Source organism: Macaca mulatta, chromosome 6 (genome assembly GCF_049350105.2).
Source record: "Macaca mulatta isolate MMU2019108-1 chromosome 6, T2T-MMU8v2.0, whole genome shotgun sequence".
Taxonomy (NCBI): domain Eukaryota; kingdom Metazoa; phylum Chordata; class Mammalia; order Primates; family Cercopithecidae; genus Macaca; species Macaca mulatta.
Window position 1 is genome coordinate 68958335 of NC_133411.1, and position 23550 is coordinate 68981884.

General features: G+C 38.7%; 1 protein-coding gene across 2 annotated transcripts in view; it reads left to right on the top strand.

Moving 5' to 3' along the window:
• The window catches only part of NDUFAF2 (NADH:ubiquinone oxidoreductase complex assembly factor 2), a 197579-nt gene that overhangs the window by 122750 nt on the left and 51279 nt on the right, over positions 1-23550 (top strand). The window lies entirely within an intron of this gene.

The following is a 23550-nucleotide window of genomic DNA, read 5'->3' on the forward strand; positions in this document are numbered from 1 at the left end:
TGCCAAATGGATGTTAAAAATGTTTTTAGCATGTCTTCACTTATGACAGAAAGACCATACTTCTTAATTTTTGTTAGTCCCCAAAGCAAAGATAAACTGGAGAAGATATAGCCTCAACAGTAAATGACCCACTTAATAAAAACAATGATTCACAGGCGAAAAAAAATGTGCATGAGTATAAGTATTGATGGAGCTGTTGCTTTAGGCTGCAAGGACCTAGAATGAAGTTACTGAGATCATGCAAATAGAATTCATCATTCTTGGGGAAGAAATAGAAGCCAAGAATGCACGTGTATACTTTATTTTTTAGAGATGGGGATCTTGCTATGTGGCCCACGCTGGTCTCAAACTCCTGGCCTCAAGCAATCCTCCAGCCTCAGCCTCTTAAGTAGTTGGGACTACAGACACACACCACCATGCCTACAAGTACACTTTACTTTTCTTTCTTTCTTTTTTAAATTTTAGATTCAGGAGTTACATGTGCATGTTTCTTACATGGATATATCGCATGATTCTGAGGTTTGGGCTTCAACTGAACCTGTCACCCAAATAGTGAGCATGGTACCCTCCCTCGTTTCTGTTGTTCCCATTTTTATGTTCATGTATACTCAGTATTTAGCTCTCACTTATTAGGGAGAACATGAAGTATTTGGTTTTCTGTTTCTACATTAATTCACTTTGGATTATGTTCTCCAGATGCATCCATGTTGCTGCAAAAGACATTACTTCATCCTTTCTTATGACTGCATACTAGTCCATGGTGTATATGTACCACAGTTTCTTTATCCAATCTACAATTGATGGGTATCTAAGTTGATTCCATGTATTTGCTATTGTGAATAGTGCTGCAATAACCATGCAAATGCATGTGTCTTTGTGGTAGAACGATTTCGTTTTCTTTGGGTATATACTCAGTAATGGAATTGCTAGGTCAAGTGATAGTTCTATTTTTATTAGTAGTTCTTTGAGAATCGCCAAAATGCTATCCACATAGACTGAACTAATTTATAGTCCCACCAACAGTGTATAAGTGTTCCCATTTCTTTGCAACTTCACCAACATCTGTTATTTTTTGACTTTTAATAATAGCCATTCTGACTGGTGTGAGATAGTATCTGATTGTGGTTTTGATTTGCATTTCTCAGATGATTAGTGATCTTGAGTATTTTTTTATGTTTGTTGGCCACGTGTATATCTTTTGAGAAGTGTCTGTTCATGCCCTTTGCCTACTTTTTAATGGTGGTGTTTTTTTCTTTTTGATTTATTAAAGTTTCTTATAGATTCTGGATATTATACTTTGATGTCTTACATTTAAGTCTTTAAACCATCTTGAGTTAATTTTTGTATATGGTGAAAGGTAGGGGTCAACTTTCATTTGTCTATGTATGGCTAGCCGGTTATCCCAGCACCATTTATTGAATAGGTTTTTCATTCCCTATTGTTTATTTTTGTTGCTTACTGCAACCTCTGCCTCCTGGGTTCAAGCAATTCTCCTCCCTCAGCCTCATGAGTAGCTGGGATTACAAGCACACACCATTACGCCCAGCTAATTTTCTATTTTTAGTGGAGATGGGATTTCACCATGTTGGCCGGGCTGGTCTCGAACTCCTGACCTCAAGTGATCTGCCCACCTCAGCCTCCCAAAGTGCCGGGATTACAGGTGTGAGCTACCCCTCTGGTCTGTAGTTTCAACTATAGATCTTGCACATGTTTTATTAAATTAATACCTAAGTGTTTCTTGATTTTTTTTTTTGGTGCTGTTGCTAGTTTTTTTAAAATATCAATTTCAAATTATTCATTGATAATACATAGTAATACAATTGATTTTATATATCAACTGTGTACTTTAAGTGACATTGTTAAACTCACTTATCAATTGTATCATCTTTACTGTAAACTTCTTGTGGTTGTCTGCATAAACAGTCTTTTCTTTCTGTTTCTTCTATTCTCATGTGTAAGCCTTTGTTTTTTCTTGCCTTACTGCACTGGCAAGGAACCTCCACAATAATGATGAGTAGAACTGGTAAAAGTGAACAACTTTGCCTTGTTCTTGATCTTAGGGGGAAAGCATTCAGTTTTTCACTATTAGGTGTGATATTCGCTGTAAGGTTTTTTAGATGCCTGCTGTCAGATTAAAAAGCTCTCTTCTATTCCTAGGTTGCTGGTAGTTTTTATCATGAATGCTGTTGGATTTTGTCAAATGTCTTTTCTTCATTTATTGAGATTATTTTTATGATTATTTTCTTTCATTCTGTTAATATGATTTATTACATTGATTGATTTTATTTTTAAATTATCCTGTCTTTTCATTGCGGTAAAGTATACATAACATAAAAATTTCCATTTTAGCCATTTTTGAGTATACAGTTCAGTGACTGTAGGTACATTCACTGTTTGCAACTATCAGCAACATTCATCATCAGAACTTTTTTCATCTTCCCAAACTGAACTTCATGCCCATTGAAAAACAACTCTCCATTTCCTCCTTTTTCCCAGTCTTTGGCAACCACCATTCTACTTTTTGTCACTATGAATCTGACTACTCTAAGTACGTCATAGAAGTTGATCCATACAGTATTTGCCCTTTTTATGTCTGGCTTATTTATTTCCCTCAGCATAATGTCTTCATGGTTCATCCATGTTATAGGATATATCAGAATTTCATTCCTTTTTTTGGGCTGAATAATATTCCATTGTATATATAGATACCACATGTTGTTTATCTCTTCATCAAATGATGGACACTGGAGTTGCTTCCCCCTTTTGATTATTGTGAATAATGCTGCTATGAATGTAGGCATACAAATATCTGTAGATTTAAACCTATGTAAGTAGGTACAGTAAATTTAAATGGTCTAGAAATGCCACACAAAAAGCAGAAATTGTCAGAATGACATAGAAGACAGCTACATCAAACAACATGACCCAATTGACATAGGACACTCCACTGAGCAATTGTAAAATGCACATTTTTTTCCATGTGCTCATGGAACATTCACCAGGATGGGCCACATATTCTTTCCAGAAATGTAGGAGATAGGAATACTTCTGTACTCATTTTATCAGGCCCTGTTTCACCTGATATTAACCCGACAGGAACAATAAAGAGATTCTACAAACCAATATCCTACATAAACATAGATATAGAAATCACTAACAAAATATTAGCAACCTGAATCCAGCAATATATAAAAAGGGCAGTATACCACGACCATGTGGAGTTTATCCCACTAATACAGATTGGTTTAACATTTGAAAATCAATTTATATTCAGCATAATAACAAAAAGGAGAAATATCATGAGTTAATTCCAGTTGGTACAGAAAAGAATTGATAAAAATTCAATATACATTTATGATTAAAAATTCTCCACAAACTTAAAATAGAAAAGAAGCATAAAGGGCATTAAGGAGGGGGAAAAAAAATTTATAGTTTACCTCACATTCAATGGTGAAAGAACACTGTCCCCCTAAGATTGGGAACAAGACAAGGATATCTTCTTTGACTATTTACATTTCACATCATCTTGGAAAATCCTTGTCAATGCAATAAATCAATAAAAATAAATGAAATGAATACAGATAAGAAACAGGTGATGTAAGATGTAACAGGTGATGAATACAGATAAGAAACATGTAGACAATCTACAAAAAGTATGTAAAAATTAAGTGAATTTTGTAACTTTTCAAGATACAGGGGAATATAAAATCAATTATATATCTACATAATAATACCAAACAATTCCTAAGTAAAATTTTAAATTATATTACTTAAAATACTACTAAAAACTTGAAGATTTAGGGATAAATGTGCAAAAATAAATCCAAGACCTTTACACTGAAAAACATAAAATATCAGCCAGGTGAGGTGGCTCACGGCTACAATGCTAGTACTTTGGGAGGCTAAAGTGGGAAGATCAGTTGAGGCCAGGACTTGCAGTCCAACCTGGACAACATAGCTACACCTTGTCTCTACAAAAAGTAAACGCTTTAGCCAGGCATGGTGGTGTGCACCTGTAGTCTTCCCAGCCTACTCGAGAGCCTGAGATGGGAGAATCACTTGAGCCCAGAAGTTTGAGGTTATAGTGAGCTGTAATCACTCCACAGCTCTCCAGCCTGGGTGACACAGCAAGATCCTGTCTCTTAAAAAAAAAAAAGAAAGGAAGAAAAGAAAAATATAAAATATTACTGAGAAAAATTAAAGAAGACTTAAATAGAGAGATGTACAATTTTCATAGATCAGAAGAGTTAATACTTAAAAGATATTATTTCCCTTCAAAATGATCTGTAAATTCAGTGCCCTCCAATCAAAATACTAGCAGCCTTTTTGGAATTGATATGCTGATTTTAAATTTTGTATTAACATACAGAGAACCTAGAATACTCAAAACTTTTTTTGAGAAAGAACAAGAATGGAGAATTTAACTTAATATAAACCTACATTTATCAAGGTGGTTTGGTACTTATGTAAGGATAGTTATAAAATTAATGGAACCAACCTGAATATCTAGAAATTTTCTCACACTTATATGGTCAATTGATTTTTCAATAGCAAAGAAAATTCTTTCCAATAGCTTGTGTTGAACAACTGAATTTCCATATGGAAAAATACAAACCTTGAACATTATCTTATATAATCCCCCAAGAAATTTAACTTGGGATTTATCACAGACCTAAATATAAAGCTAAAACTAATAAACTTTTAGAAGAAAAAGATGAACAAAAATCTTTCAATTATGAGTACTCAAAAAGCTATTAGATAGGACCCTAAAACACAGTTTTAAAAAAAATGATAAATTGGACTTCACTAAAATTTTACAGATTCTTATTTTTAACAGATTTATTAGAGCAAAGGAAAATACAAGCCATAGACAAGGAGGAAAATTTGCCATACATGTCTAACATCGAATTTGTATTCAGAATATGTAAAGGACTCTCACACCTCAGTAAGAGAAACATTAATTTTAAAATGGGCAAAAGGTATAAACAGACACTTTACCAAAGAGGATTTATGGTGTGGACTAAATGTTTGTGGTTCCCGCACACTCTTCTACCCCATTCATGTGTTCAAGCCCTAACTCTAAATATGATGGTATTTAGAAATATGGGACCTTTGGGAGGTAATTAGAGTTAGATGAGGTCATGAGGGTGAGACCTTAATGATGATATTAGTGCCCTTAGGAGAAGAGGCACCAGAGAGCTGTACTCTCTCCCTGAGCATGCACAAAAAAAGAAGTCATGTGGGTACACATTGAGAAGATGGCTGCCTACAAGCCATGAGAAGAGGCCCCAGAAAGAATCCGATTATACTGGCACCTTGATCTCAGACTTCCAGCCTCCAGAACTGTGAGAAAATAAATTTCTGTTGTTTAAGCCACCCAGTCTGTGGTGATTTGTTATGGCAGCTGAAGCAGTCTAAGACAATACGTAAAATCAGTAGTCATCAAGGGATGCTAATTAAAACAACAGTGAAGTACCACTACATACAACTAGACTGACTAAAATTTTAAAAATTGACAATACCAACAAAACTGACAATACATTCATGAAGATGTAAAGTACCTGAAATTTTCATGTATTTCTGACTAGAGTGTAAAATGTTACTACTACTTTGGAAAACAGTTTATTAGTTCTTTAACAGTTTAAACATACACTTATCCTACAACCTGGACATTCTAAGGCTAAGTATTCACCCAGAGGCATAAATACATAAGTCCAACCAAATTCTTGTACCCGAATTTTCCCAGCAGCTTCATTCATAATAGCCAAAAACTGAAAACCACTAAAATATCCAACAAGTGAGAGGATAAACAAATTGTCATACTTCCATGCAAAGGAATACTACACATCAATAAAAAATAATGAACTGCTGATATGCTCATTGTGTTTGTTTTTATTGCTGTATGTCAACATTACCACAATAATAATAACTTAAAATAAGACACATTTATTATCTTACAGTTTCTGTGCATCAGGAGCCCAAGCACAGCCTAGCTAGGTTCTTTAGTTAAGGGTTTCACTAAGCTGTAATCACCCCAAGGCTGGGTTCTCATCTAGAGACTTGATTAGGAAAAACTCTACCATCCCACTTGTGTGGTTGTTGGCAGCATTCAGTCCGTTGCAGTTGTAAGACTGAGAGCTTCGCATTTTTGCTAGTTGTTGGCCAAAGACCACACTGAGTCCTAGAGGTCACTGGCAATTTCTTGCCAGTGGTGTTTCCCAATATGGCCACATTTTCCTTACAGCCAGCCAGGTGGAAGAATACTCCAGCCAAGATAAGCACCATAATCTTATATAATGTAATCACATGAGCACATATATCCCATCACCTTTGCCATGTTCTTATAATTAGAAGTCATGGGTCCTACCCTCACTGAAGGAGAAGAGATAATACAAATGTATGGATACCAGGGGTTGGTGATTGTATAGGCTACCTTAAGAATATCACTCATTGCCTGGGGACTATGGGTAGGGTAAGGTGGGTGTTTCCATGTAAACAGACTGGGGAACTTTTATAGGTGATGGAAATGTTCTGTCTATTGATTGTGGTGCTAATCACAGGATTGTAAACATTTCTGTTAGAAGCTGTGGAATTGCACACATGAAATGGCTCACAGTATTTTGTAAATTATACCTCAATAAAGTTGATTAAGAAAAAAGACAGTAATAGCTATGAGCACCACAAAATTTGCAACTTAAAGATGCCAACTTAATTTAATGATATCCCTAAGATATCCTTAAAAGTCAATAATTGGAAAATGATTTGTTTCTTAATATATCCTTTGAAGGATTTTCACAGTGAAAACTGTGAATCTCTTATTTTTATAGTCCTTTATGAAGTGTCAACACTCAGAACTAGCAAAGATTATTTTTTTAAAGATGAGGCTTTATTACAGTCTCTTCCGTAAGTGAAGTAAGCACATATTTCTAATGTAATATCTTTTGGATGCAGACTATTGATAACCTTTCCATAATTTTGATTCTGAATGGTTACCTACTGGATCTGGTGATAGAATATTTCATTTACTTTAGCCTCTGCTGACAACGTTTCTAAAGGTGTATTTGCCATTTTTAGCACGTATGGAGATTTGAAAAATGTATGCTTCATGAAATATTTTCTTGCTTGATTCTTCTAGTCTTTTTAAGTGATTAATGGGTGCTTTAATTTGCATACTCACCTTTAATCTTATTATAGTGGGTTATATTATAATAGGAATATTAAAGTTCAGTGAAAATCCCATGCATACTGATGAGAATGCAAATGAACATTGATGAAAGAATGCTAGGATCATAAGGTGTAAACGGTCCAGTTATCTTGCTAAATTCATTTCAAACAATGTTTACATTATAATGAGAACTGATACAGATTTCACCACATAAATATCACTAGCAGTGGCAAAATTATGTAATTTATAATTGGATAATGGTTCAGTTTCAGACTGTTTTGAAGTTAACAAAAACAACGAAGTAATGACTTCATATTAATGCAAACTTCAGCTGGTCATTTCCTTTGTATGTAGTAGTTGGGAAATTAGGTACGATTTTACAAATAAGCAGTCACGTTGAGCATTTCCGGCTGTAACCTTTACAGGATGCATAACAAATAGTAGTGGCATCACTCATCATCCCAACAGGACATTTCAAGTATCTGGTTATTATACAATTATAAATATACAAGCTTATTTCAGTAGTTATGTTTATATATCTGCATAAAACACAGATTCATTAAATGGTCATTGAAATTGAAGCTAAAAGAGGTCGTTTTGTCTTTATTAGAGACTAGTGTCACCTGACAGTAAATAGACTAGGTGATATTTATTATAATACATTCAGTTTTTAAGTTCTATTACATTCTTATATCAATTGATGAATTTGATAAACTTAAGCAAAACCAGTAAGCTTTAGAAAACATATAACAGTTTCTCCAACCTCTTTACTACCTTGGAATTTTTTTAATGATTTGTATTCAATTGAAGTATTTTTTTTTCCAGCCTTACAAGAGAACTGAAAATGCTATTTTATAGACTCATCAGTAGGGCAGATTGTTATTTAGAGTTTTTTTTCTGATGGTGACAATAGTGTGCATTATGCCATTATACTTGTTCAGCACGGTCTTATGCCCACTGGTGTGTGTTCATAGACTCTAGAATACATGATAATCATTAGTTAAAAGTATAATAATCAGTAATGATTTTTATTTTAAATAATATGAAAGTGTTTTTGCATCAATATATATATTTTTCACTAAAGGGATTATACTTAATGGTAGCCCTGGCACAGAGGTTGGCAAACTTCTTCTTTAAAGGTCCAGATGGTAAATATTTTAGGTTTTTTATGGGCCACTTAGTTGGTTACAACTACTCAACTCTGATGTTGTAGCACAGAAGCAGCCACAGATAATATGTAAACAAATGTGTGTCTGTATTCCAGTCAACCTTATTTCTAGACACTGAAATTTTGAATTCTCTATGATTTTCATGTCATGAAATATTGTTCGTCTTTTGATGTTTCTGCAAGCATTAAAAAATGTAAAACGTGGTGGGCTGAACTTGGCTTGCAGGCTATACTTTGCTGACACCTGCCTAGCAGTTGATTTTTCTAAACTTAGAATTAACTTCTACTCTACATTAAAACTGAGGATATATTGCTTAAAACCTTTTATAGATATATAGTTCATGTTGAGTTATTTTAAAAGGAAGCTCTTTTCTAGAAAAAAATTCTTAATTATACATAAATAACTTTATTTTTAAAAAAACTTTTATTTTAAGTTTGGGGTACATATGCAGGTTTGTTACATAGGTAAATGTGTGTCCAGAGATTTTGATGTGCAGATTATTTTATCACCCAAGTATTAAGCCTGGTACCCATTAGTTATTTTTCCTGATCCTCTCCCTCCACCCTCCAGTAGGCTCCAGTGTGTGTTGTTCCTTTCTAGGTATCCATGTGTTCTCATAATTTAGCTCCCACTTATAAGTGAGAACATTTGGTGTTTGGTTTTCTGTTCCTGTGTTAGTTTGCTAAGGATAATGGCTTCTGGCTCCATCCATGTCCCTGCAAAGGCATGATCTTGTTCTTTTTAATGGCTGCATGTATTCCATGGTGTATATCTAACATGTTTTCTTTATGCAGTCTATCACTGATGAACATTCAGGTTGATTCCATGTCTTTGCTATTGTGAATAGTGCTGCAATAAACATACACATGCATGTGTCTTTATAGTAGAAAGATTTATATTCTTCTGGGTTTATACCCAGGAATGGGATTGCTAGATCAAATGGTATTTCTATGTTTAGGTCTTTGAGAAATCTCCACACTGTTTTCTTCAATGATTGAACCAATTTTCGCTCCTACCAACAATGTATAGCATTCCTTTTTCTCTGCAACTGCAACCTTGCCAGCGTCTTGTTATTTTTTGACTTTTTAATAATAGCCATTCTGACTAGTGTGAGATGGTGTGATTTGCATTTCTTTAATGATCAGTAATGAACTTTGTTGTTGTTGTTGTTGTTGTTTTTTGAGACGGAGTCTCTGTCGCCCAGGCTGGAGTGAAGTGGCACAGTCTCAGCTCACTGCAAGCTCCGCCTCCCAGGTTCATGCCATTCTCCTGCTTCAGCCTCCCAAGTAGCTGGGACTACAGGCACCCACCACCACGTCTGGCTAATTTTTGTATTTTTAGTAGATACAGGGTTTCACTGTGTTAGCCAGGATGGTCTCGATCTCCTGACCTTATGATCCGCCTGCCTCGGCCTACCAAAGTGTTGGGATTGCAGGCGTGAGACACTATGCCCGGCTGAGCTTTTTATTTTATGATCGTTGACCACATGTATGTCTTCTTTTGAGGAGTGTCTGTTCATGTCTTTTGCCTACTTTTTAATGGGGTTGTTTATTTTATTTTCTTATAAATTTGTTTAAGTTTCTTACAGATGCTGAATATTAGACCTTTGTCAGATGCATAGTTTGTAAAAATTATCTTCTAGTCTGTAGGTTGTCTGTTGACTTTGTTGATTGTTTCTTTTGCTGTGCAAAAGTTGTTTATATCCCATTTGTCCATTTTTGCTTTTGTTGCAATTGCAGCAAAATTGCAAATTTTGTTTTGAAAATTGGTGTCTTCTCATGAAATCTTTGCCCATTCCTATATCCTCAGCGGTACTGCCTAAGTTGTCTTCCAGGATTTTGTAGTTTGGGGTTTTACATTTAAGTCTTAAATCCATCTTGAGTTAATTTTTGTGTGTGGTGTAAGGAAGTGGTCCAGTTTCAATTTTCTGCATATGGGTATATGGCTAGCCAGTTATCCCAGCACCATTTATTGAATAAGAAATTCTTTCCCCATTGCTTGTTTTTGTCAGGTTTGTTGATCAGATAGGTGTAGGTGTGCAGTCTTATTTCTGGGCTCTCTATTCTGTTTCATTGGTCTATGTGTCTGTTCTTGTATCAGTACTATGCTGTTTTGGTTACCATAGCTCTGTGGTATAGTTTGAAGTTGGATAGTGTGATGCCTCCAGCTTTGTTTTTTTGTTTGTTTGTTTTGCTTAGGATTGCCTTGGCTATTCAGGCTCTTTTTGGTTCCATATGAATTTTAAAATACTTTTTTCTAGTTCTGTGAAGAATGTCAATGGTAGTTTAATGGGAATAGCATTGAATCTGTAAATTGCTTTGGGCAGTATGGCCGTTTTAGCAATATTGATTCTTCCAGTCCATGCGCATGGAATGTTTTTCCATTTGTTTGTGTCATCTCTGATTTTTGGGCAGTAGTTTGTAGTTCTCCTTATCAAGATCTTTCACCTCCGCTGTATTCCTAGATACTTTATTCTTTTTGCGGCAATTGTGAATGAGAGTTTGTTCGTGATTTGGCTTTCTGCTTGAGTTTTGTTGGTGTATAGGAGTGCTAGCAATTTTTGCACATTAATTTTATATCCTGAGACTTTGCTGAAGTTGCTTATCAGCTTAAGAAGCTTTTGGGCTGAGGCAGTGGGGTTTTCTAGATACAGGATCATGTCATCTGCAAACAGGGATAGTTTGACTTCCTCTCTTCTTATTTGGATGCCCTTTTACTTTTTTTCTCTTGCCTGATTTCACTGGCCAGAACTTCCTATACTATGTTGAATACAAGTAGTGAGAGAGGGCATCCTTGTCTTGTGCCAGTTTTCAAGGGGAATTGTATTAGTCAGAGTTCTCTAAAGGGACAGAACTAATAGGATATATGAATATATGAAGAGGAGTTTATTAGGAGAATTGACTCACATGATCACAAGGTGAAGTCCCACAATAGGCCGTCTGCAACTGAGGAGCACGGAAGCAAATCTAAGTCCCCAAACCTCAAAAGTAGGGAAGCTGACAATGCATCCTTCAATCTGCAGCTGAAGGCCCAAGAGTCCCTGGCAAATCACTGGTGTAAGTTCGAGAGTCTAAAAACTGAAGAACTTGGAGTCTGAAGTTCGAGAGCAGGAAGCATCCAGCATAGGAGAAAAAGGAAGGCCAGAAGACTCAGCAAGTCTGCTCATTCCACTTTCTTCTGCCTGCTTCATTCTAGCCATGCTGGCAGCTGATTAGATGGTACCCACCCAGATTGAAAGTAGGTCTGCCTCTCCCAGTCCACTGACTTAAATGTTAATCTCCTTTGGCAACATCCTCATAGACACACCCAGGAACAATATGCTGCATCCCTCAATCCAATCAAGTTGACACTGAATATTAACCATCACAGGAATGCTTCTAGCTTTTGCCCATTCCATATATTGGCAGTGGATTTGTCATATATGGCTCTTATTATTTAAGGTATGTTCCTTCAATGCCTAGTTTATTAAGAGTTTTTAACATGAAGGGATGCTGATTTTAATTGACAGCCTTTTCTGCATCTGTTGATATAATCATGTGGTTCTTGTCTTTAGTTCTGTTTATGTGATGAATCACATTTATTGATTTGCATATATTGAACCAGCCTTGCGTCCCAGGGATGAAGCCAACTTGATTGTGGTGGATAAGCTTTTTGACGTGCTACTGTATTCAGTTTGCTAGTACTTTGTTGAGGATTTTTGCATTGACGTTCATCAAGGATATTGGCCTGACGTTTTCCTTTTTTGTGGTATCAAACACTGCCAGGTTTTGGTATCACAGTGATTCTGGCCTTGTAGAATGAGGTAGGGAGGAGTCCCTCCTCTTTAATTTTTTGGAATAGTTTTAGTAGGAATGGTTCCAGCTCTTCTTTGTACATCTGGTAGAATTCAGCTGTGAATCTGTGTGGTCCTGGGCTTTTTTTGGTTGGTAGGCTATTTATTACTGCCTCAATTTTAGAACTTGTTATTGGTCTGTTTAGGGATTCAGTTTCCTCCTGGTTCAGTCCTGGGATGGTGTATGTGTCCAGGAATTTATCAGTTTCTTCTAGACTTTCTAGTTTATGTGGATAAAGGTATTTATAATATTCTCTGATGGTTTTTCTCTCTGTGGGGTCAGTGGTAATAGCCCCCTTATTTCTAATTGTGTTGATTTGAATCTTCTCCCCTTTCTTCTTTATTAGTCTGACTAGTCATCTATTTTATTAATTTTTTTTTTCCAAAAAGCAGCTCCTGGTTTCATTGATCTTTTGAATTTTTTGTGTGTATTTCCTTCAGTTCAACTCTGATTTTGGTTATTTCTTGTCTTCTGCTAGCTTTGGGATTTGTTTGCTCTTGGTTCTCTAGTTCTTTTAGTTTTGGTGTTAAGTTGTTAACTTGAGATCGTTCTAATTTTTCTATGTGGGCATTTAGTGCTATAAATTCCCCTCTTAACACTGCCTTACCTAAATCCCAAAGATTCTGGCATGTTGTATCTTTGTTCTCATTAGTTTCAAAGAACTTCTTGATTTCTGCCTTAATTTCATTACTTACCCAAAAGTCATTCAGGAGCAGGTTATTCAATTTCCATGTAATTGTATGGCTTTGAGTGAATTTCTTAATCTTGAATTCTAATTTGATTGCACTGTGGTCCAAGAGACGGCTTGTTATGATTCCAGTGCTTTTGCATTTGCCAAGGAGTGTTTTACTTCTGATTATGGGATCGATTTTAGAGTAAGTGCCATGTAGCAATGAAAATAATGTTTATTCTGTTTTTTGGGGTGGAGAGATTTGTAGATATCTATCAGGTCCATTTGATATAGAGCTGAGTTCAGGTCCTGAATATCTTTGTTAACTTTCTGTCTTGATGATATGTCTAATACTGTCAGTGGGGTGTTAAAGTCTCCCACTATTAATATGTGGGAGGCTACATCTCTCTGAAGGTCTCTTAAGAACTTGCTTTATGAATCTGGGTGCTCCTGTGTTGGGCGCATATATATTTAGGAGAGTCAGGCCTTCTTATTGAATTGAACCTTTTACCATTATGTAATGTCCTTCTTTTTTGTCTTTTTTGGATCTTTATTGGTTTAAAGTCTGTTTTGTCAGAACTATGATTGCAACCCCTGCTTTTTTCTGTCTTCCTTTTACTTGGTAGGTTTTCCTCCATCCCTTCATTTTGAGCCTATGTGTGTTATTGCTTGTGAGATGGATCTCTTGAAGACAGTATACCAATGGATCTTAGTTCTTTATCCAGCTTGCCACTCTGCTCTGTGTCTTTTAATTGGGGCATTTAGCCCATTTACATTTGAGGTTAGTATTAATATGTGTGGATTTGATCCTGTCATCATGATGTTAGCTGTTTATTTTGCAGACTTACGTGGTTGCTTTATAGTGTTACTGGTCTGTGTATTTTGGTGTCTTTTTGTAGTGGCTTGTAACGGCCTTTGCTTTTTGTATTTAGTGCTTCAGGAGCTCTTGGAAGGCAGGTCTGAGATTCCCTCAGCATTTGCTTGTCTGAAAAGGATCTTATTTCTCCTTTGCTTATGAAGCTTAATTTGGCTGGATATGAAATTCTGGGTTGGAATTTCCTTTCCTTAAGAATGTTGAATATTGGCCCCTACAAACCCAGAGTGGCTTACAGGGTTTCCACTTAGAGGTCTGCTGTTAGTCTGATACGCTTCCCTTTGTAGGTGAGCTGACCTTTCTCCCTAGCTGAGCTTAATATTGTTTCTTTCATTTCAACCTTGGAGATTGTGGTCATTATGTGTTTTGGGGATGATCTTGTGGAGTATCTTATTTATTTATTTTTTGAGATGGAGTTTCACTCTTGTTGCCCAGGCTGGAGTGCAATGGCACGATCTCAGCTCACTGCAACCTCCACATCCCAGGTTCAAGTGATTCTCCTGCCTCAGCCTCCCAAGCAGCTGGGATTACAGGCATGTGCCACCATGCCTGGCTAATTTTGTATTTTTAGTAGAGACAAGGTTTCACCATGTTGGTCTGGCTGGACTCGAACTCCTGATCTCAGGTGATCCACCCGCCTTGGCTTCCCAAATTGCTGGGATTATAGGCGTGAGGTACAATGCCCAGCCTCTTGTGGAGTATCATACTGGGGTTCTCTGCACTTCCTGAATTTGAAAGTTGGCCCATCTAGCTAGTTGGGGAAGTTCTTATGGATGTTATCCTGAAATATGTTTTCCACATTGGCTGCATTCTCCCCATATCTTTTAGGTACACCAATCAGTCAGATTTGGTGTGTTTACATAATCCAATATTTCTCAGAGGTTTTGTTCATTCTATTTCATTCTTTTTTCTCTATTCTTGTCTGCCTGTCTTATTTCAGAAAGACAGTCTTCAAACTCTGAGATCCTTTCCTTCACTTGGTCTATTCTGTTATTAATACTTGTGATTGCATTATGAAATTCTTGTATTGTGTTTTTCAGCTCTATCATGTTGGTTACATTCTTCTCTATGCTGACTGTTTTGTCCATCAGCCTCTGCAATGTTGCATCACGATTTTTAGCTTCTTTGCATTGGGTTACACATGCTCATTAGCTCAGTGAAGTTTGTTTTTATCCATGTGCTGAATTCTACCTCTGTCATTTCAGCCATCTCAGCTTCAGCCCCCATTCTGAGCGCTTTCTGGGGAGGTGATGCGGTCGTTTGGAGGACAGAGGCCACTCTGGCTTTTTGAGTTTTCAATGTTCTTGCACTGATTCTTCCTAATCTTTATGGACTTATCTACGTCTGATCTTTGAAGTTCTGACCTTTGGATGGGTTTTTTATTTTTTAATTTGTTTATTTCTTTTAATAGCCTGGTCAGTTTTCCACAGGGCTACTGCAGTTTTCTGGGGTTCCACTCCAGTCCCTAGTCACCTTGAATTTTCCAGTACTTATAGGCATCACCAATGAAGGCTGAGAAACAGCAAAGATGGCAGCCTGCGCCTTTCTCTGGGAGCTCCTTTCCAAGGAGGTACAGACCTGTCACCAGCCTGAATACACTTGTAGGAGGAGGTTAGAGACCCCACTTGGGAGGACTCACCCATTTAGGAGGAATAGGATCGGAGACCTGCTTAAAGAAGGAGTCTAGCTATGCTTGCTTGCTTGCTTGCTTGCTTGCTTGCTTTCTTTCTTTCTTTCTTTCTTTCTTTCTTTCTTTCTTTCTTTCTTTCTTTCTATTATACTTTAAGTTCTAGGGTACATGTGCACAATGTGCAGGTTTTTTACATATGTATACATGTGCCATGTTGGTGTGCTGCACCCATTAACTCGTCATTTACATTAAGTATATCTCCTAATACTATCCCTCCCCCCGCCCCCAACCCCACAACAGGCCCCAGTGTGTGATGTTCCCCTTCCTGTGTCCAAGTGTTCTCATTGTTCAGTTCCCACCTATGAGTGAGAACATGCGGTGTTTGATTTTCTGTCCTTGCGATAGTTTGCTCAGAATGACGGTTTCCAGCTGCATCCATGTCCCTACAAAGGACATGAACTCATCCTTTTTTATGGCTGCATAGTATTCCATGGTGTATATGTGCCACATTTTCTTAATCCAGTCTATCATTGATGGACATTTGGGTTGGTTCCAAGTCTTTGCTCTTGTGAATAGTGCCATAATAAACATATGTGTGCATGTGTCTTTATAGCAGCATGATTTATAATCCTTTGAGTATATACCCAGTAATGGGATGGCTGGGTCAAATGGCATTTCTAGTTCTAGATCCTTGAGGAATCGCCACACTGTCTTCCACAATGGTTGAACTAGTTTACAGTCCCACCAACAGTGTAAAAGCATTCTTATTTCTCCACATCCTCTCCAGCACCTGTTGTTTCCTGACTTTTTAATGATGGCCATTCTAACTGGTGTGAGATGCTATCTCATTGTGGTTTTGATTTGCATTTCTCTGATGGTGAGTGATGACGAGCATTTTTTCATGTGTCTGTTGGCTGCATAAATGTCTTCTTTTGAGAAGTGTCTGTTCATATCCTTTGCCTACTTTTTTGGTGGTGTTTTTTGGTTTTTTCTTGTAAATTTGTTTGAGTTCTTTGTAGATTCTGGATATTAGCCCTTTGTCAGATGGGTAGATTGCAGAAATTTGCTTTGATTCTGTAGGTTGCCTGTTCACTGTGATGATAGTTTCTTTTGATGTGCAGAAGCTCTTTAGTTTAATTAGATCCCATTTGTCAATTTTGGCTTTTGTTGCCATTGCTTTTGGTGTTTTAGACATGAAGTCATTGCCCATGCCTATGTCCTGAATAGTATTGCCTAGGTTTTATTCTAGAGTTTTTATGGTTTTAGGTCTAACATTTAAGTCTTTAATGCATCTTGAATTAATTTTTGTATAAGGTGTAAAGAAGGGATCCAGTTTCAGCTTTCTAATATGGCTGGCCAGTTTTCCCAGCACTGTTTATTAAATAGGGAATCCTTTCCCTATTTCTTGTTTTTGTCAGGTTTGTCAAAGATTAGATGGTTGTAGATGTGTGGTGTGATTTCTGAGGCCTCTGTTCTGTTCCATTGGTCTATATCTCTGTTTTGGTACCAGTACCATGCTGTTTTGGTTACTGTAGCCTTGTAGTATAGTTTGAAGTCAGGTAGCGTGATGCCTCTAGCTTTGTTCTTCTGGCTTAGGATTGTCTTGGCAATGTGGGCTCTTTTTTGGTTCCATACGAACTTTAAAGTAGTTTTTCTAATTCTGTGCAAACAGTCATTGGTAGTTTGATGGGGATGGCATTGAATCTATAAATTACCTTGAGCAGTATGGCCATTTTCATGATATTGATTCTTCCTATCCATGAGCATGGAATGTTCTTCCATTTCTTTGTGTCCTCTTTTATTTTGTTGTGCAGTTGTTTGTAGTTCTCCTTGAAAAGGTCCTTCACACCCCTTGTACGTTGGATTCCTAGGTATTTTATTCTCTTTGAAGCAATTGTGAATGGGAGTTCACTCATGATTTGGCTTTCTGTTTGTCTGTTATTGGTGTATAGGAATGCTTGTGATTTTTGTGCATTGATTTTGTATCCTGAGACTTTGCTGAAGTTGCTTATCAGCTTAAGGAGATTTTGGGCTGAGACAATGGGGTTTTCTAAATATACAATCATGTCATCTGCAAACAGGGACAATTTGACTTCTTCTTTTCCTAAACGAATACCCTTTATGTCTTTCTCTTGCCTGATTGCCCTGGCCAGAACTTCCAACACTATATTGAATAGGAGTGGTGAGAGAGGGCATCCCTGTCTTGTGCCAGTTTTCAAAGGGAATTTTTCCAGTATTTGCCCATTCAGCATGATATTGGCTGTGGGTTTGTCATAAATAGCTCTTATTATTTTGAGATACATTCCATCAATACCGAATTTATTGAGAGTTTTTAGCATGAAGGGCTGTTGAATTTTGTCAAAAGCCTTTTCTGCATCTATTGAGATAATCATGTGGTTCTTGTCTTTGGTTCTGTTTATATGCTGGATTATGTTTATTGATTTGCGTATGTTGAACCAGCCTTGCATCCCAGGGATGAAGCCCACTTGATATGGCGGATAAGCTTTTTGATTGCTGCTGGATCCGGTTTGCCAGTATTTTATTGAGGATTTTTGCATCGATGTTCATCAGGGATATTGGTCTAAAATTGTTTTTTGTTGTGTCTCTGCTAGACTTTGGTATCAGGATGATGCTGGCCTCATAAAATGAGTTAGGGAGGATTCTCTCTTTTTCTATTGATTGGAATCGTTTCAGAAGGAATGGTACCAGCTCCTCCTTGTACCTCTGGTAGAATTCGGCTGTGAATCCATCTGGTCCTGGACTTTTTTTGGTTGGTAGGCTATTAATTATTGCCTCAATTTCAGAGCCTGCTATTGGTCTATTCAGGGATACAACTTCTTCCTGGTTTAGTCTTGGGAGAGTGTAAGTGTCCAGGAAATTATCCATTTCTTCTAGGTTTTCTAGTTTATTTGCATAGAGGTGTTTATAGTATTCTCTGATGGTAGTTTGTATTTCTGTGGGGTCGGTGGTGATATCCCCTTTATCATTTTTTATTGCGTCTATTTGATTCTTCTCTCTTTTCTTCTTTATTAGTCTTACTAGCAGTCTATCAGTTTTGTTGATCTTTTCAAAAAACCAGCTCCTGGATTCATTGATGTTTTTGAAGGGTTTTTTGTGTCTCTGTCTCCTTCAGTTCTGCTCTGATCTTAGTTATTTCTTGCCTTCTGCTAGCTATTGAATGTGTTTGCTCTTGCTTCTCTAGTTCTTTACATTGTGATGTTAGGGTGTCAATTTTAGATCTTTCCTGCTTTCTCTTGTGGGCATTTAGTGCTATAAATTTCCCACTACACATTGCTTTAAATGTGTTCCAAAGATTCTGGTATATTTTGTCTTTGTTCTCATTGGTTTCAAAGAACATCTTTATTTCTGCCTTCATTTTGTTATGTACCCAGTAGTCATTTAGGATCAGGTTGTTCAGTTTCCATATAGTTGAGCGGTTTTGAGTGAGTTTTTTAATCCTGAGTTCTAGTTTGATTACACTGTTGTCTGAGGGACAGTTTGTTATAATTTGTGTTCTTTTACATTTGCTGAGGAGTGCTTTACTTCCAACTATCTGGCCAATTTTGGAATAAGTGCGATGTGGTGCTTAGAAGAATCTATATTCTGTTGATTTGGGGTGGAGAGTTCTGTAGATGTCTATTAGGTCTGGTTGGTGCAGAGCTGAGTTCAATTCCTGGATAACCTTGTTAACTTTCTGTCTCATTGATCTGTCTAATGTTGACAATGGGGTGTTAAAGTTTCCCATTATTATTGTGTGGGCGTCTAAGTCTCTTTTTAGGTCTCTAAGGACTGGCTTTATGAATCTGTGTGCTCCTGTATTGGGTGCATATATATGGATATATAAGGATAGTTAGCTCTTCTTGTTGAATGGATCCCTTTACCATTATGTAATGGCCTTGTCTCTTTTGATCTTTAATGGTTTAAAGTCTCTTTTATCAGAGACTAGGATTGCAACCCCTGCTTTTTTTGTTTGTTTGTTTTCCATTTGCTTGGTAGATCTTCCTCCATCCCTTTATTTTGAGCCTACGTGTGTCTCTGCATGTGAGATGGGTCTCCTGAATACAGCAAACTGATGAGTCTTGACTCTTTATCCAATTTGCCAGTCAGTGTCTTTTAATTGGACCATTTAGTCCATTTACATTTAAGGTTAATATTGTTATGTGTGAACTTGAACCTGTCATTATGATGTTAGCTGGTTATTTTGCTCGTTAGTTGATGCAGTTTCCTCCTAGCATCGATGGTCTTTACAATTTGGCATGTTTTTGCAGTGGCTGGTGGCGGTTTTTCCTTTCCATGTTTAGTGCTTCCTTAGGAGCTCTTGTAGGGCAGGCCTGGTGGTGACAAAATCTCTCAGCATTTGCTTCTCTGTAAAGGATTTTATTTCTCCTTCACTTATGAAACTTAGTTTGGCTGGATATGAAATTCTGGGTTGAAAATTCTTTTCTTTAAAAATGCTGAATATTGGCCCCCACTCTCCTCTGGCTTCTAGAGTTTCTGTTGAGAGAGCCACTATTAGTCTGATGAGCTTCTCTTTGTGGGTAACCCAACCTTTTTCTCTGGCTACCCTTAACATTTTTTCCTTCATTTCAACTTTGGTGAATCTGACAATTAAGTGTCTTAGAGTCGCTCTTCTCAAGGAGTATCTTTGTAGCGTTCTCTGTATTTCCTGAGTTTGGATGCTGGTGTGCCTTGCTAGGTTGGGGAAGTTCTGGATAATGTCCTGAAGAGTGTTTTCCAACTTGGTTCCATTCTCCCCGTCACTTTCAGGTACACCAATCGGACGTAGATTTGGTCTTTTCACATAGTCCCATGTTTCTTGGAGGCTTTGTTCGTTTCTTTTTACTCTAAACTTATCTTCTCACTTCATTTCATTCATTTGATCTTCAGTCACTAATACCCTCTCTTCGAGTTGGTCAAATTGGCTACTGAAGCTTGTGCCTGCGTCACGTAGTTCTCGTGCCATGGTTTTCTGCTCCATCAGGTCATTTAAGGACTTCTCTACACTGGTTATTCTAGTTAGCCTTTTGTCTAATCTTTTTTCAAGGCTTTTAGCTTCCTTGCAATGGGTTCGGACATCTTCCTTTAGCTCGAAGAAGTTTGACCGTCTGAAGCCTTCTTCTGTCAACTCATCAAAGTCATTCTCCATCCAGCTTTGTTCCATTACTCGTGAGGAGCTGTGTTCCTTTGGAGGAGAAGAGTCACTCTGATTTTTAGAATTTTCAGCTTTTCTGCTCTGGTTTCTCCCCATCTTTGTGGTTTTATCTACCTTTGGTGTTTGATGATGGTGATGTACAGATGGGGTTTTGGTGTGGATGTCCTTTCTGTTTATTAGTTTTCTTTCTAACAGTCAGGACCCTCAGCTGCAGGTCTATTGGAGTTTGCTGGAGGTCCACTCCACACCCTGTTTGCCTGAGTATCACCAGCAGAGGCTGCAGAGCAGCGAATATGGCAGAACAGCAAATGCTGCCTGACCGTTCCTCTGGGAGCTTTGTCTCAGAGGGTCACCCAGCCATGTGAGGTGTCAGTCGGCCCCTACTGGGAGGTGCCTCCCAGTTAGGCTACTTGGGGGTCAGGGACCCACTTGAAAAGGCAGTCTGTCAGTTCTCAGATCTCAAACTCTGTGCTGGGAGAACCACTACTCTCTTGAAAGCTGTCAACCAGGGACATTTAAGTCTGCAGAAGTTTCTGATGCCTTTTGTTCAGCTATGCCCTGCCCCCAGAGGTGGAGTCAACAGAGGCAGGCAGGCCTCCTTGAGCTGCAGCGGGCTCCACCCTGTTCGAGCTTCTTGGCCACTTTGTTTACCTACTCAAGCCTCAGCAATGGCGGGCACCCCTCCCGCAGCCTCACTGCTGCCTTGCAGTTTGATCCCAGACTGCTGTGCTAGCAATGAGTGAGGCTCCGTGGGCATGGGACCCTCCGGGCCAGGTGCAGGATATAATATTCTGGTGTGCTGTTTTCTAAGACCTTGGAAAAGCACAGTATTAGGGTGGGAGTGACCCGATTTTCCAGATGCTGTCTGTCACAACTTCCCTTGGCTAGGAAAGGGTATTTCCTGTCCACTTGCACTTCCCGGGTGAGGCGATGCCTTGCCCTGCTTCAGCTCTCACTCAGTGGACTGCACCCACTGTCCTGCCCCCACTGTCTGACAAGCCCCAGTGAAATGAACCTGGTACCTCAGTTGGAAATGCAGAAATCACCTGTCTTCTGCGTCACTCATGCTGGGAGCTATAGACTGGAGCTGTTCGTATTCAGCCATCTTGGAACCTCTTAGATATGCTTTCATAGAGCAGATGTGCTGTGCTGGGATACTGCTTCCACCACTGGTCAACTTGGATTCTCCAAAGCCTGATGGCTGGAATGTCTATGTCACCCAAACAGCAAAGATGGCGGCCTGTCTCTCTCTCTGGGAGTGGTCCCAGGAAGTTCTCAAATCTGTCAGCCTGAGAACATGGGCAGGGGTGACTGGAGGCCCCAATGTGGAGGTCCTGCTCAGTGAGGAGGAACAGATCGGGGGCCCACTTTAAAGAAACAGCCTGGCCTCATTTTGGTAGAACAACTGTGCTGTGCTGGGGGATCCATTTTGTTTCTGGTCGGTTTGGACTCTCCAAAACTCACAGGTTGGAACTGCTGAGTTATCCAAACAGCAAAGATGGTGGCCCTTCCCTCCTCCAAAGAACTCTGTCCCAGGTGGGGCGACACTGTTGTCAGTGGTTGACTGGAATTCTAAGCCAGTGGATCTTGTCCTGTGAGGCCCTGTGGAAGTGGAGCCCGCGGACCATCACTCCTCAGCCTTCTCAATTCAGCCTTCTTCCTAGGGGTATGTACAGAGGTCCAACCTCCTTCCCTCACAGAGCTGCAGTCACTCTTGCCAAGAAGCCTGGAGCCTAAGTATGTAAAGCTCCTGCGCATCTGCACATGCCTGAATGGCTGCTCTGCCAAGAGTCCACACTGCTCCGTGTGTCAGACTGAAGACCCTGGTGGAGTGGGTTTAGGAGGAGATCTCCTGACTCAGGGTTGCAAAGATCCATGGGAGAAGCATGGTTTCCCAGGGTCACATGTTACAATACTCACCACTTCCCCAGGTGGGGGAGGTTCCCCTGGCTCCATGTCACTCCAGCATGGGCCATTGTGCTATCTTGCTTTTCTTCATTTTCCAGGGGTCGAGTTGTTTCCTTGATTAAGCCCAATGAGAGTACCTGGATGTTTCAGTAGAAGGTGCTATATTTACTTGCCCCTTTGGTTGCTCTCCATGACAGCCACGTACCCTAGCTGCTTCTAGTTGGCCATCTTGGCCTGAATCTAAGTAACTTTAATTTGGGCCATAAAGAGGCAATTGAAAAATTCCCAAAGTCACTTATTTCCTTGACTACACAGAGTAATTGTGGTATTGCTAAGCTGGATTTTCTAATAAAGATCAAAATCCTGATAGAACAAATATTTTTCAGAAGAAATATTCATTCAATAATTTTTAAAGTACCAACTCTTTTAAAGCATTTAAAAGAGTAAATACCCCCAAAGAGTAGGTACTTACAATGACAGAAAAATAAATCTCCCATGGGTACCTCCTGCCTTTGACAACCTTACAGACTCACAAGGGAGATAAAATCTGTTCAAGTTGCCCAGGTGCTGTGGCTCATGCCTGTAATCCCAGGACTTTGGGAGGCCAAGGCGAGCAGATCACGAGGTCAAGAGATTGAGACCATTCTGGCCAACATGGTGAAACCCCATCTCTACTAAAAATACAAAAATTAACTGGGCATGGTGGCACATGCTTGTAGTCCCAGCCACTTGGGAAGCTGAGACAGGAGAATCACTTGAACCAGGGAGTCAGAGGTTGCAGTGAGCTGAGATTGCACCACTGCACTCCAGCCTGGCAACAGAGCAAGACTCCATCTCAAAAAAAAAAAAAAAAAAAAAAAAAAGCATAAAAGAAATCTGTACAAGTTTTGGCTAGAAATAGGCCAAATAGGAGTAGAAACTAATAGAAACAGAATGCAGGCTGGGTGCAATGGCTCACGCCTATAATTCCAGCACTTTGGGAGGCCAAGGTGGGCAGATCACTGAAGGTCAGGAGTTCAAGACCAGTGTGGCCAAGATGGTGAAACACCATCTCTACGAAAAATACAAAAATTAGCTGGGCATGGTGGCGAGCACTTGTAATCTCAGCTACTTGGGAGACTGAGGCCGGAGAATCACTTGAATCTGGGA